Source organism: Eurosta solidaginis, chromosome X, assembly GCF_040869045.1.
Source record: "Eurosta solidaginis isolate ZX-2024a chromosome X, ASM4086904v1, whole genome shotgun sequence".
NCBI lineage: Eukaryota > Metazoa > Arthropoda > Insecta > Diptera > Tephritidae > Eurosta > Eurosta solidaginis.
The window spans coordinates 202,913,242-202,929,572 of record NC_090324.1 but is presented as its reverse complement, the minus strand read 5'-3'; the positions used below and the strand labels follow the sequence as shown (position 1 = coordinate 202,929,572).

At 36.6% G+C, this 16,331-nt stretch overlaps 1 long non-coding RNA gene across 1 annotated transcript in view; it reads right to left on the bottom strand.

Moving 5' to 3' along the window:
• LOC137234326 (uncharacterized) overlaps positions 1 to 16,331 on the bottom strand; it is a 165,959-nt gene that overhangs the window by 142,257 nt on the left and 7,371 nt on the right. Inside the window, exon 2 of the long non-coding RNA XR_010947803.1 lies at positions 15,415 to 15,517. This is a non-coding gene — a long non-coding RNA (uncharacterized lncRNA). The remainder of the gene's footprint in view (positions 1 to 15,414; positions 15,518 to 16,331) is intronic.

Genomic DNA, 16,331 nt, shown 5'->3' with positions numbered 1-16,331 from the left:
CTCCAAATAATACAACACGAATGATGTTGCTCGATTAGCACAAATAACTTTAATTTAAATATATAATTTAATGGGTTTTAAAACCTTTCAAATAATTTAAAGGCGGGCGGTGGAAAAATGGCACGTTTCAATTCTTTTGCACTTGCTAGCGGAAAAATAAACAAAATATAACAAAAAACGTCAAAACTTCCAGCTTTCAGCAACTAATGGGCACTACTTTACCGGCACAAATGTACTGCCTTATCAGCAGATAATCAATCATAGCGCCTAATTGGGTACAATGCATTGCATAATTCATCAAATACTATGGGGCATAGTCATAGTCGAAATAAAATGTGGTTTTAAGTTAGATAAACGTTTTTGACACAATTTTATAAGCGCTATCTGTCAAAAATGCTTAAGAAAAAGGTTGGAAGAGGTTACACGACAAAATTCATGAACATGAAAATAGTCAAAATAATAAAACTTGCTATATAGAAGAGTGGCGCCAATATGAAATGAGAATTCGAAATGCAGGTTCAGTGGATTTTCTCTTAGCGGAAACCCTTAAAAATGAAGCAGCTCGCTAGAGAGATAAATAAAAAAAAAACAAGTAAGGAAGGTTAAGTTCGGGTGTAACCGGACATTACATACTCAGTTGAGAGCTATGGTGGCAACATAAGGGAAAATAACCATGTAGGAAAATGAACCGAGGGTAACCCTGGAATATGTTTGTATGACATGTGTATGAAATGAAAGGTATTAAAGAGTATTTTAAGAGGGAGTGGGCCATAGTTCTATTGGTGGCCGCCATTTAGGGATATCGCCATGAAGGTGGATCAGGGTTGACTCTAGAATTTGTTTGTACGATATGGGTATCAAATGAAAGGTGTTAATGAGTATTTTAAAAGGTAGTGATCCTTATTTCCATAGGTGGACGCCGTTTCGAGATATCGCCATAAAGGTGGACCAGGGGTGACCCTAGAATTTTTTTGTACGATATGGGTATCAAATGAAAGGCGTTAATGAACATTTTAAAAGGGAGTGGGGCTTAGTTCTACAGGTGAACGATTTTCGAGATATCGCGATAAGGGTGGACCAGGGGTGACTCTAGAATGTTTTTTGTACGATATGGGTATCAAATTAAAGGTATTAATGAGTATTTTAAAAGGGAGTGGACCTTAGTCCTATAGGTGGTCGCCTTTTCGAGATATCGCCATAAAGGTGGACCAGGGGTGAGTCTAGAATGTGTTTGTACGATATGGGTATCAAATTAAAGGAATTAATGAGTATTTTAAAAGGGAGTGGTGGTAGTTGTATAGGTGGTCGCCTTTTAGAGATATCGCCATAAAGGTGGGCCAGGGGTGACTCTAGAATGCGTTTGTACAATATGGGTATCAAACGAAAGGTGTTAATGAGTATTTTAAAAGGGCGTGGGGCTTAGTTCTATAGGTGGACGCCTTTTCGAGATATCGCGATAAAGGTGGACCAGGGGTGACTCTAGAATGTGTTTGTACGATATGGGTATCAAATTAAACGTATTGATGAGTACTTTAAAAGGGAGTGGTGGTAGTTGTATAGGTGGTCGCCTTTTCGAGATATCGCCATAAAGGTGGACCACGGGTGACTCTAGAATGCGTTTTTACAATATGGTTATCAAATTAAAGGTATTAATGAGTATTTAAAAGGGAGTGGTGGTAGTTGTATAGGTGGTTAATGAGTATTTTATAAAGGCGTGGGGCTTGGTTCTATAGTTGGACGCCTTTTCGAGATATCGCCATAAAGGTGGGGCTTAGTTCTATAGGTGGACGCCTTTTCGAGATATCGCCATAAAGGTGGACCAGTGGTGACTCTAGAATGTGTTTGTACGATATGGGTATCAAATTAAAGATATTAATGAAGGTTTTAAAAGGGAGGGTTGTATAGGTGGTCGCCTTTTCGAGATATCGCCATAAAGGTGGACCAGGGGTGACTCTAGAATGCGTTTGTACAATATGGGTATCAAACGAAAGGTGTTAATGAGTATTTTATAAGGGCGTGGGGCTTAGTTCTATTGGTGGACGGCTTTTCGAGATATCGCGATAAAGGTGGACCAGGGGTGACTCTAGAATGTGTTTGTACGATATGGGTATCAAATTAAAGTTATTAATGTGCATTTTAAAAGGGAGTGGACCTTAGTCCTATAGGTGGTCGCCCTTTCGAGATATCGCCATAAAGGTGGACCAGGGGTGACTCTAGAATGTGTTTGTACGATATGGGTATAAAATTAAAGGTATTAATGAAGGTTTTAAAAGGGAGTGGTGGTAGTTGTACAGGTGGTCGCCTTTTCGAGATATCGGCATAAAGGTGGACCAGGGGTGACTCTAGAATGCGTGTGTACAATATGGGTATCAAAGGAAAGGTATTAATGAGTATTTTAAAAGGGAGTGGGCCTTAGTTCTATAGGTGGACGCATTTTCGAGATATCGCGATAAAGGTGGACCAGGGGTGACTCTAGAATGTGTTTGTAAGATATGGGTATCAAATTAAAGGTACTAATGAGGCTTTTAAAAGGGAGTGGTGGTAGTTGTTTATGTGAAGGCGTTTTCCAGATATCGACCAAAATGTACACCAGGGTGACCCAGAACATCATCTGTTGTATACCGCTAATTTATTTATATATATAATACCACGAACAGTATTCCTGCCAATATTTCAAGGGTTGTTTATTTCGCCCTGCAGAACATTTTCATTTCATTCTACTTAATATGGTAGGTGTCACACCCATTTTACAAAGTTTGTTTTCTAAAGTTATATTTTGCGGCAATAAACTAATCCAAATACCATGTTTCATCCCTTTTTTCGTATTTGGTATAGACTTATGGCACTTTTTCGTTTTTCGTAATTTTCGATATCCAAAAAGTGGGCGTGGTCATAGTCCGATTTCGGCCATTTTTTATACCAATACAAAGTGAGTTCAGATAAGTACGTGAACTGAGTTTAGTAAAGACATATCGATTTTTGCTCAAGTTATCGTATTAAAGGCCCAGCGGAAGGACAGACGGTCGACTGTGTATAAAAACTGGGCGTGGCTTCAACCGATTTCGCCCTTTTTCATAGAAATAAGTTATCGTCCCAGAATATAAACCCCTATGAAATTTCACAAGGATTGGTAAATTTTTGTTCGACTTATGGCATTAAAAGTATCCTATACAAATTAAATGAAAAAGGGCGGAGCCACGCCCATTTTGAAATTTTCTTTTATTTTAGCATTTTGTTTCACCATATCATTACTGGAGTTGAGTATTGACATAATTTACTTATATAATGTAAAAATATTAAATTTTTTGTTAAAATTTGACTTAAAAAAAGTTTTTTTTAAAGTGGGCGTGGTCGTCCTCCGATTTTGCAAATTATTTATTTTATTAAGCATACATATAGTAATAGGAGTAACGTTCCTGCCAAATTTCATCATTATATCTTCAACGACTGCCAAATTACAGCTTGCAAAACTTTTAAATTACCTTCTTTTAAAAGTGGGCGGTGCCCATTGTCCAAATTATTACTAATTTTCTATTCTGCGTCATAAGTTGAACTCACCTACCAAGTTTCGTCGCTTTATTCGTCTTTGGTAATGAATTATCGCACTTTGTCGGGCGTGGTTATAGTCCGATATTGTTCATTTTAAATAGCGATCTGAGATGAGTGCTCAGGAACCTACATACCAAATTTCATCAAGATACCTCAAAATTTACTCAAGTTATCGTGTTAAAAGACAGACGGACGGACGGACCGACAGACATGGCTCAATCACATTTTTTTCGATCCTGATGATTTTGATATATGGAAGTCTATATCTATCTCGATTCCTTTATACCTGTACAACCAACCGTTATCCAATCAAAGTTAATATACTCTGTGAGCTCTGCTCAACTGAGCATAAAAAATGTAAGGCTCGATTACCTCCGAAGAAATCTAAGGCCGGGCTTCTCTTCCAATTTGCGTCGTGCTCCTCTTGTTTTTCCCTACAAATTGGCCGGACTGGACCTACACATATTTTATGCCGACTCCGAACGGCATCTGCAAGGCAGATAAGTTTTCACTGAGAGCTTTTCATGGCAGAAATACACCCGGAGCGCTTGCCAAACACTGCCGAGGGGCGACCCCGCTTAGAAAAATTTCATTCTAATTGAAAAACTTTATTTCTAAAATTTTTATGATGCTTTGCCCGGGGTGTGAACTCAGGGCATACGGTGTGATAGGCGGAGCACGCTACCATCCACGGTGGCCGCAGAATTCTTGATGTTGTTTTATTTCTTGGAGAAAAAGAATTGGCATTTAGAGGGGATAATTGATTGATCGGAAATCCCAAAAATGGAAATTTTCTTGGTATTTTGGAACTGATCAGCAATTATGGCCCCTTATTTTATGAACATTTGGAGAAGGTGAGAGAATCTCAAACGAAAAAGAATCGTCTCCAAGCACATTATTTGTCTGATGGAATACAAAATGAGTTCATAGAAATCTGTGCAAGTCAAGTAATTAGAAATATATAAGGCGAGAGAAAGTCCGTCAAGTATTACACAGTAATAGTGGATGCAACCCCTGATTCGGCGCGCATTGGGCAGACTGTTTTTATATTGCATTATGTTTTATTAGACAGGGACTCCGGAAAATGGAAAATCCAAGAACGCTTCTTAGAGTTTGTCGATTGTAACGCAAAAACAGGAGAAGCTATCGCTGAGCTGATTCGCAGCACTCTTAAAAAGCACAATATTCCCCTGGATGACTGCCGTGGGCAAGGAGTAATATGAGCGGTCATTACAAAGGAGCGCAGAGTCATATCCTGAGAGACAACTCCCTGGAAATATTTGCACCTTGTGCTTGTCATAGTTTAAATTTATGTGGAGTGCAAGCTGCTGAATGTTGTGCAGAAGTCATCACATTTTTCGGTATTATGCAGAAATTTTATCTTTAGCGCAAGCCCTCAGAGATGGAAAATACTCAAGGAAAAACTAATTGCTCCTTGCACAGTATGTCACAAACACGATGGTCTGCTCGTGTGGATAGTGTGAAACCTTTCGCAACTAACATTCCCCAAATATTGAAAGCTTTTGATGAAATCAAGCTTTTGAATCTGAGTTCAGAATCAGTAACGGATTTGAAAGGTATTGAAGCATATATGGGGAAATTTCAGTGTATCCTCTTAGCCTCCATTTGGCTCAAAGTGTTGATGGTAATCAACCATCGAAATCTGGTACTGCAAGCTAGAAATGCCACACTTGACGTGGAAAAAGAAAATATACGTAGCCTGATTGATGAGTTGAAGAAGTTCAGGGATCAATGGTCGATCATACTTCAAGAATGTAAGGTTCTGGCAGGGAGTATAGCAGTTGTGAATACCTTCGCAGAGAAAAGAAGGAAGATAAGAAAGCGCCAGTTCGATGAATTACCTGGCGAATCACCTGAGTGTGATTCCGAAACTCAATTCAAACAGCAAGTTTTTTACCTTCTTTTGGACTGCTTCATTGGTAACATGACAAGACGTTTCGAAGCCGTAAATGACATTGCGATTAAATTTAGTTTTTTGTGGAAGTATCAGGATCTGACAGAAGAAGAGCTCAGAGAAAAGGCAACGACATTCTGCACGATTTATGGTATCGATATTTCTACGGATCTAAAAGATGAAATCATTCATTTCAAAGCCATCCACTTAGCAAATTTGGGATGTGATTCGCTGCTACCATTTCAACTTCTGAACAAATTTCAAGACTTGAAGATGGAAGTATTATTTCCGAACATCTGCATAGTATTAAGAATATTTTGCACACTGCCAGTCAGTGTGGCTGAAGGGGAGCGTTCTTTTAGACTATTGTCTCGCGTGAAAAATTTTTTACGTTCTACTCTGAGCCAAAATCGCGTGAAAAGCCTTGGAACATTGGCGTTGGAGTCCAGCCTTGCTCGCAGCATTAGTTTTGAATCGGTAATTTTCATATTTGCAGACCAAAAAGCGCGGAAGGTTTTCCTTGGCTGATTCAAGCTCTTAAAATGTACATATTTGGAAAAAGGTAATGTAAGTAAATCAAACAATGAAATCTAACATTTCATTTATGTAAGTGCTCCAGTAAATCTTATTTTATAAGCAATAAAACTGACAATGAGAATTGAAAAATTTATGTATGTTATGTTATTTTTTTACTGGATTGAGTTTATTTTTTAGGGGGGCCCGTAAACGCGAACTGTCCCAGGGGCCCGGCTCGGCTCTCTGCGGGCCTGAGTGTGTGGCATATTTGGTTGCCAAATCAGGTGCAAGACCATCAGATATGTAAGCACCCTCCAACGATTTTGTCAATTTTTCGATTTCTGCAGTGTACTGGTTAGCTGTTTTACTGCGCTGTTGGACGTTTAAGAGTTTTGCTGTCAAAACCTCTACAGATTCACCTTTAATTGCTGAACTCAACTTTTGCTTTATTGCTAGTATTGAATTTTCAGTGCTCAGAAGGTTTCTAGCTGTTCCCTTCAGCTTAGTTTTTATCATAGAGACTGCTATGGTCTCATGAGTATCGTTAATTTGTTCTACGATATCTAGTGCGTCTAAGAAACCATGTAAGTTTTCAGGCTTACCATCAAACTCAGGAAGAATTGACGAATGCGTTTTTAAAAATTCTACTGTGGTTTGTGCCATTTTGTCTTTTCTTGTTTGGCAGTTTTGTGTCTGTATTAAAATTTCTTTTTTTTCCCCTTTTTGTTCTTCTTTTTGTTCTTCTTCTGGTTCCTCTTCTAAATCGGAGGCTGACTAAAGCCGGAATGTGCTAAAGTCTATTTCTATTTCTTATTCCGATCTCGTTGGTACTATGAATTCTGTATCATATCTTGCCAGTGAGGACACCAATTTGTCTCTAACGCTAGTAAAAATTTGATATCCTTGGGCTTTTCGATTGCCATTTAGTTTACCATTTAACTGTTGTATCGTTTTTCCTATTTTATTAAATGCTTCAGCTTTTATTTTGAGATGCTTTACTACTGTTTCTGTCGTTACTTTTGTATTTTTATTAATACATTTGTAAGACTATTCTCCTATCGTTTTTTCTTCTATGAGTAGTTTAACGATATCTTCCCATTTGTCCATTGGGGATGGTAGATAAAAAAAGTTTGTTAAACCTTATCTAAACCGTCGGCGCGGCTGGCATATCGCTTTTTTAGGAATTTGTTATGGAATGTATAGGAATTTCCTTGGCTGATTCAAGCTCTTAAAATGTACATATTTGGAAAAAGGTAATGTAAGTAAATCAAACAATGAAATCTAACATTTCATTTATGTAAGTGCTCCAGTAAATCTTATTTTATAAGCAATAAAACTGACAATGAGAATTGAAAAATTTATGTATGTTATGTTATTTTTTTACTGGATTGAGTTTATTTTTTAGGGGGGCCCGTAAACGCGAACTGTCCCAGGGGCCCGGCTCGGCTCTCTGCGGGCCTGAGTGTGTGGCATATTTGGTTGCCAAATCAGGTGCAAGACCATCAGATATGTAAGCACCCTCCAACGATTTTGTCAATTTTTCGATTTCTGCAGTGTACTGGTTAGCTGTTTTACTGCGCTGTTGGACGTTTAAGAGTTTTGCTGTCAAAACCTCTACAGATTCACCTTTAATTGCTGAACTCAACTTTTGCTTTATTGCTAGTATTGAATTTTCAGTGCTCAGAAGGTTTCTAGCTGTTCCCTTCAGCTTAGTTTTTATCATAGAGACTGCTATGGTCTCATGAGTATCGTTAATTTGTTCTACGATATCTAGTGCGTCTAAGAAACCATGTAAGTTTTCAGGCTTACCATCAAACTCAGGAAGAATTGACGAATGCGTTTTTAAAAATTCTACTGTGGTTTGTGCCATTTTGTCTTTTCTTGTTTGGCAGTTTTGTGTCTGTATTAAAATTTCTTTTTTTTCCCCTTTTTGTTCTTCTTTTTGTTCTTCTTCTGGTTCCTCTTCTAAATCGGAGGCTGACTAAAGCCGGAATGTGCTAAAGTCTATTTCTATTTCTTATTCCGATCTCGTTGGTACTATGAATTCTGTATCATATCTTGCCAGTGAGGACACCAATTTGTCTCTAACGCTAGTAAAAATTTGATATCCTTGGGCTTTTCGATTGCCATTTAGTTTACCATTTAACTGTTGTATCGTTTTTCCTATTTTATTAAATGCTTCAGCTTTTATTTTGAGATGCTTTACTACTGTTTCTGTCGTTACTTTTGTATTTTTATTAATACATTTGTAAGACTATTCTCCTATCGTTTTTTCTTCTATGAGTAGTTTAACGATATCTTCCCATTTGTCCATTGGGGATGGTAGATAAAAAAAGTTTGTTAAACCTTATCTAAACCGTCGGCGCGGCTGGCATATCGCTTTTTTAGGAATTTGTTATGGGTTGAATTGAGCTTCAGAAACAAATTAATGCAACTAACTACACAGATGATTAGAAGCATGACCTTAATGGTATCTAGTGCCTCAGTATGGTTTACTACTTGGACTACGTTTACAACGTTTGCCGTTGGTTTTTATATTTTTGATTCTCGGCCGCCCATCGTAAAAATATGAATTTTTTTGTCTTTATTTATTTATTATCTGTAGTGTTATACAATATCATCACACGCCTAGTTTCCTCCTCTCTAGTTGTAGGATTAATAACATCATTAATAGTTGGTCCCCTAGTAATTCCTATAGTTTTCCAGAATTCTTTTAGTCATTTTAATTCTTTATTGTAATCTATTACTTCTACTTCGTTTTTAAGGTCTTCAATTGGGCCTTTAACATAAGTCCAAGCCTTCCTAATTCTTTCCATGTTATTTAAAATCAATATTTTTAAAATATTTTTTTTTGACACCCTAATGCTTATACTTTTTATTTTTATAATTATTATTTCTTAATTCCTTAATTTCTTGCTTTAGTTTAATTTTTTCTTCTTTATTTGTACCTAAATTTATTCTTTCAAAAATATATGTATTTTACAGCAAAAATTTTAAATTTTTGCTCGTCAATAGGCAGCCGTTAGGTTGCCCTAATATTTTTATGGTTATCTTACTAAAAAATAATTCCTAAATTGTCAAAACGACTTCAAAATTAAGCTAATTATACTTATTAAATGCTGCCAGTCGAAATAGTTGCAGATTTTTATGTAGTGTGACTTTTTGTTGTTGCTGCCATTTGAGAATTATAGCCCGCCGGTTGGGAAATTATAGCTCTTTCCATAAAAGTCCGGATGTGATAGGATCAAAAATGTTATTCCACTTCTCCTATGCGTATATTATGCTGCCAGTCATGTTGTTTATTCCACCCTTTTTATGCTCTAACCGACTTCATTAATTTCTTCCCAATTATATAGCACCTCATCACCATTGGACATTTCTGGCTTGCAAAGGACGTAGATTTGTATTTAGCACCAACTTCCTTTGCTGTGACTCCTTTTGTATACCAATTCAAACGTTATTATGTTGTTATGTAGATAATGCCTTTGGCTGGAATATTGCCGGTGCCGCTGGGTGTTCTCCGCCTTGCCTTTCACTTTCTTCCTTTCCGTCTACTGCTACTCGCACTGTTCCAATTACTTTTATTCATAGATAATCCATGAGTAAATTTAGAAAAACTATTGTGTTTGGTAAATTCGTTTCCTTATAAGGCTTAGGCTGAATAATTACCCAGCAGAATCAAAGGCAGGATCGCCATATAAAAGGTGCGTTTTGACGTTTAAGTACGAATTGCCTTTATTCAAATATTGTCAGCTTATTTATACTAAATTATTCTAAACATATTCTTACATAAATATTTACTTTAAACCTTACAAAAATGTGTACCTTCATATTTGTGTTGATTTGTGATATCTGTGGGAAATGCAGTATCAGCAAATTTGCCTAAATGCGAATTTGGTTTGGTCGCGCGGTGCACACACATCTGTATTAAATCGTGGGAGTTGCGCTATCAGCAACAATTAGTAAATGCGCCGCTTTGTGTTGATTAAAGTTTAGACTCATTTTGTCACAGGGTGGCACATTAAGTGGTTTACACGTTTTGGCATTGCAATTGTTGGCTGTTTACACTACACCCAGGAACCTACATACCAAATTTCATCAAGATGCCTTAAAATTTATCGTGTTTACGGAGGGACGGACGGACATGGGTAAATAAATATCTTTTTTTGCCCAGATCTGAACCACGTGGATAAAATTTAATTTTAGAAAAGTTTTTAATAAATAGTCAGTTTTTAACATATAGTATATAAGAAAATTAATGCTCGTTGGACTCATAAATAATTTTCAGTTTTTATGCAGCTCAGGGTTGATATAGTCTTTTTATAAAATAGTGGACACAGATATCACCAAAGTTGACAAACCTCGAAAAAAACATAAACCAAATTTGTTAATTGGAAAAATTTTCACAATTGTGTTATATTTTCCTAGTTGATATATAACTATATTTATGGAAAAGTTTACGATTTTGCTTATAAGATCCGAAAATAAACTGGAAATCAGTTCATAACCAACGTATTTATAGTTTATGCATTCACTCTTAAATCTTTAAAATCGCTCTTAAATCTTTAAGATCTACAAGAAAAATGACATCAAGTTCCCTTTCACTTTTGGCTTTTGTGTAGCAACTCGTAATTTACTACTACAATAAGACGTTCAAGTCTTCTACCTAATTACAGTGTATTCAGCTTTTGGAACGACAGAAACAGGTTTGAAAACACAAGAGAATTACTGTTATTAGGTACGAGACTTGAATGACCGAACATAATATCAGGGCCGCCAAATGGAGCTATCAAGTCCATTCCGACAGCATCATTAATAACACTGCGGAACAAAATTTTGCGGTCGGAGATTTTTAAGTCTATTAAGAGTAGTTTGGGGCGCTTATTACGAAAATAATATCAGTTTTGTCAAATTGGCTCTAGTTTTTGAGATAATGACTTTTAAATATTTCACGAAAAAAACCTAATTAAAAATACCAATATGGATTTAAATTATATTTTTATTGCGCGCCTGTAGAAAAATATTACAAAAATAAAAAAAATATATATTCTTTTCATTAATTAATTTTAAAAAAATTACAAAAAAGATTTTCTGTAGGCCCTCCTATGATGTTTCTGCTCAGGACAATACCGTATTAAGTTCCAGCAGTAGTCTGCCATCATGTGGTCGTCCCATCGACCTTGGTATTTTTCTTCCATTATTTTTATATCCTGGTGGAACCGTTCACCTTGTTCTTCACTGTATTCGCCTAGGTTATCCGGAAATTAGTCCAAATGAACATGTAAATAATGTAATTTAATGCTCATTTTAGCTCCTAGTTTGTGAAACTGGGAAGCATTTCAGCAACAAGTTTTGCATAGTCTGGTGATTCATGATTTCCCAAAAAATGTTTGACTACATTAGCAAAGCTTAGCCAGGCTTCAGATTCAATTTGTGACATATGGTTTAAGACATCAGTGTCTTGTTTAAAAGGGTACGAATTTGAGGAACGTCGAAGACTCCCGCTTTTAATTTTTCCATACTAAGGACTGTAAATTTTTTGCACACATATTCGAAACAGTCACCTGTTTTATCAAGGTCTTTGATGAACTGTTTCATTAGCTCAAGCTTGATGTGAAGTGGTGGAAGAACGATTTTTTTTCGGCTTATGAGTTGGTCATGAACCACATTTGTTTTTTCTACCTCCATATTTTCTCTCACCGGCCAGCCCTTTCCAATGTTCTTGCACGACTGTCCCATAAACATATAAAACAGGGGTATTTAGTATACCCACTTTGTTGGCCCAATAAAAAATTCACCATCTTCTAGTCCACGCAGACTGACCACTTATGTTGTGCATACAAAATCTTTGCTAAAACAATTTTTACATTTTCGTATTCTTCTTTTAGTTTGGTACTATGACCGATTGGAACCGAAGCAAGTTTATTTCCATTGTGTAGCAATCTATAAAAAGCCTCCAATGTTCGAGGTTATATTCGGGAAGGGCCATAGCACTTAACAGTCCAGAAATATTGGTACAATATACAAGATTGTCTTCTTTGGTGAAGTAAGGCGGAAGGTATTGCTCTCTGTTTCTAAAGGCTGTAATAGCAACACGAGGTTGTAGAGAAGATTTTCGTTTTAGCCTCCACGCCAGAAGTTCAGTCGACTTTTTCGATAAATTCAAGTCACGAACCAAGTCATTAAGCTCTTCTGTAGAAAATCTCTGTTTCGTACAACTACTTTCTTCGAGCTCACTTTCACTGCTGTTTATCGAAATTTCTAGTGTCTCTGACATTTGAACATCATCACAGTTTGCGGCAGATGGTGATAAAAATACTGGAATTCGCAAATCATGACTGTGCAATACGGGGGGCTTAGCCGATTTTACATTAGGATAAACCTAAGTACGTTTTTTATGCCTGTTGATACCTTTTGCATTAACTGCACAAAAGTAGCAATCATTTAAATGATTAGTTGACTCAGTCCATATCATCGGAACTCCAAAATGAAGACCTTTACGTCCTCCTTGGCTCCAGTATCGCAAAGATTCCACACAAGACTTACACACGATATTGGGCACCCAATATTTATTCTTTTGTGCAAGGTTTTTCCCAAAGTATGCTTTGTAGGTATTTTTCACAGACCCTGTGATCGGGTTTCTTTCGGTTTTAAGGCAAAATTTCCCACATATATAGCAAAAATTGTTGGAATCATTAACACAAGGCTTACGTTTCGGACTCATATTTTTGAAGAGAAAACGAACTATAATACTCGAAATAAGACACGAACTGATAACGTTAAGGCCAAAAGAAGATAAAGGAAAAATTAATAATTAAACACCTGAATATATAACAAAACTTATTGCGGAATAATGAAATTAATACAACTGGATGAGTCATATAATTTTTTCATTAATTTCTTAAGTTTCGTTTACCTCAAGAACTTGAAACTTAAAAACGCAGTTCGTAATCCTACTACTAGTGTTATTAAAAACCATTAACAAAATCGTGACCGCTGATTATTTTAAAATTTTTATTCCGCAGTGTAATTGTACATAAATATAAAATACTTTTGTAAATGGTAAAAGTAGAATATATAATGTGCTTTCCAAACTCCAATAAACTTCGTCCGTCTCTCGATAACTCGATTTTGATTTTGTGTGGCTCGAAATATTGACTATTCCGATAATATACTAAACAATCAATTTTGTATATAATTAAACTTGCAGTCGGCATGTCAGGGACTTACATAGGATAATTTGAAAGCAGTCCTTTCTGACACCATCAAAACTTAATTACAAATTCATATTAAAGCAGTAAATCTTGTAAATTTTTTGCTTTTATACATACGTTATTGTACAACTAGTCCGTAAGATTTTTATTAATTTGTATATCAAATAAATAAATAAGTTAACACAAAAAGATGGTAAGTCCACCTTTCTCGCTGTTTTAGGAACGCTATTTCCAGTTTTTGGTAAACTGCTTTTATATTTCTCCTACACATTTGCGGGACATGCGTGTTCATGTTGAATATAAACGACATCTTGGAAAGCAAGTGAATTTTTGCTTCACGCAGATATGCACTTTCTAAGCTGGCCTAACCACTGCTGAGGAGTGACCCCGCTTAGAAAAACTTTCGAAAAAAGTTTTTAATCTTATTTGCCCCATAGTTCGTACATAGGAACTAAAAATAAATTCTCGGAGATAACTGGTAACCCATAGCTTTGAAATAGGTTATTAGAAAGATGAATAGGGAGGTTTAAAGCCAAAAGTTTCTTATTATATGGTAATATTCAAGATTGATTTTATGACTGCAATATTATTAATATTCCTTATTCAACCTGGTTTATGAAATTTAAAAATGGGTTTTTGTACTCAATATATAATCTTATTATGTAATGCTGATTGCATAGGCGTCGGTCTTTGGCTTGTATTTGAAGGACCCTGACTGTTTAATTGATGTTTGCTGGGGAACATTCATTTTCGACTATGTGATTCGCGAAGTTGGACTCTGGTATGATATTTGGATTCCGTGTTTTTTGTTGTAATCGCTAATGTGTTCTCTGAACTTCGTTCTTATTTGCCGTCCTGTTTGTCCTATGTAACTGTGTTGGCATCCGCAGGTAAGCTTGTATACGCCGTGGCTGCTTGACGGATCCTCTAATTTAGTTTTAGTTCTTAGTTTTTGGTCTATATTATTCGATGTTTTCAACAGTGTGTTAAAGTTGTATTTAAAAAAAAAGTTTGCCAATGTGTATGTTGGTTTTCCAGTATATTTCATAGTCGTTCAGGTGTTATTATTTTCCATTTAATTATTTCTTTTTAGCTCTCTGTGCGTCCTTCTGAGCGTGGTGCGGTGGTATCATACTCCGTCTACCACACCTAAGATCCTGGGTTCAAGTCCCGGATAAATCAAAATAAAAAATTAAGAAAAAAGTTTTTTCAATTGGAAATAAAATTTCTAAGTAAAGTCGCTTTCGGCAGTGTTTTAGCGAATTCTCCAAGTGTAATCTGCCATGAAAAGCTTCTCTTCAGAGTCAGCTTAAAAAATTGCATGGGTTTTAATCCTTAGTGAGACAAAAATTGTTAGGACTTTTGTATTTCTAGCGCAAATAATACTTCTTTCTGCCAATCGGTTATTCATTTGTTCTAAGATTTTTGACGGTTTTTTGCAATCTTTTCTCAAAACTTGTAAAAAATTTTCAAACTTATAAGACGAGAATGAATCAACATCTCCACATTTTTCAACGCATTTGGATAGGTGTAGCAAGTTATAAACATTATAACTTACCCTATCGTCTCCATATAACTTTCCAAAATGTTCTACGTACGCTTCAAACAATTGCTGAATACAATTCAAGTTATTTTGGCAACTAGATGGACATGGACCGAACGATAAGCAGATGTTAAAAGTAAAAAGTGTTCATATAGAACGTGATAAATCAGCCCTTTGAAAATGACAATGTCTGTATACAAAGCTAGCTGCCGAAACTCAATGGCTTTCAAGCGGGGGACCTCCTCAAAAACCACTCCTGCGAGCGAATTCTTTCGGCATGAACTTATTTATTGCTAAAATTATCCTATTAAGTTTATCTTTTCGAGACAATGTAAGTTTAGTTTTAGTATGGAAATTTTTCATAATCAAAAGCACACTTTTCTTTACAACACCCAAATATAAGAGATGTATAAGATCTAAAGGAAATTAAATCACCATTTTCACGCCACATTTTTCGAGAGCATTCACTTCAGTTTGAAAGTTTTGAGATGGTATGGTCTATTTTTGCGATCTAAAAAATCTTCATCACCGTCCCGACAATTTCTTTCCCTTTATTAACAACTTTGATATACAATATATATACAATACATATATCAGGCCATACAAGTTTAGGTCATTTATAGTAAGCCCTATATAAGATTCAAATTGGCTTGTGGGTATTTTTATATTTATCTTACCACAATACGGATGAGGCGTGAATATTCACCGAACATGATAATGCGATGGTGCTCTCCTGCTTAACGTGAAGCTCCGCTGATCCAAGAATTTTCGCATGTGCCACTAAAAGAAACGAAAGAGCTCATTTATTTTCACTTTTGCAATTGAAAAAGAAAAATTCTAAGTCTCATATATGAATAAGATTACGTACGGTAAACACTTCTTTCAGCTAAATATAAAACTCTAGCCAAATATTGAATTATTAAATTAATAACCAGTTTACTAACTTTAGGGGGCTAAGATATTTGGCTTGGATATCACACGTGGTTCCAGGCTCTGGATCAGGGACTGTTATCAGTCTTAGACCGGCCATAGTGCCAAACTGTCACGCGTAATTAGTTATCACGTCCTGCACGAGGTGCCCCTGCTTCTACTGATAATTGCGGATCGATAAAACCCGCACCCCCGAGTCATTGTGCCGAGCTCAGGGGAGGGAGGACTCTGCTTAGTGTCAAGATCCGTACACAACGGTGACGAACTGGATTGTTAGGGTTTTTGATTTTGACTTCGATTTTGGACTTGATTACTTTGGGCTGGTAGGTGCGGTATTCTACCACCTTAGTAGGTCGGGGTGAAACCCTATCGAAATGGCTGGCAGGCTAATGCTGCACCTGCCCACGTCACGTTAAAACCGTGGCGGGCCTCAAGGTACGTTCCGGCTCCGTCGCCGTTAAGTTGGTGGTGTAGGTGCGGTTGAAAATTTTCCCGCTTTGCGTCCGGTCTGGCTCTGAACGCATTACCTATAATGCGTCAACCCTCGCGTGGCCTCCCTTCGTAGCACAGATAACCACAAGACCGTTGAAGGGCGACTATACAATCGGCTCTGGATAGCGGTCTTGAGAGGGGGCTTTTTAGAATGGGCACGGCTAACACGAGT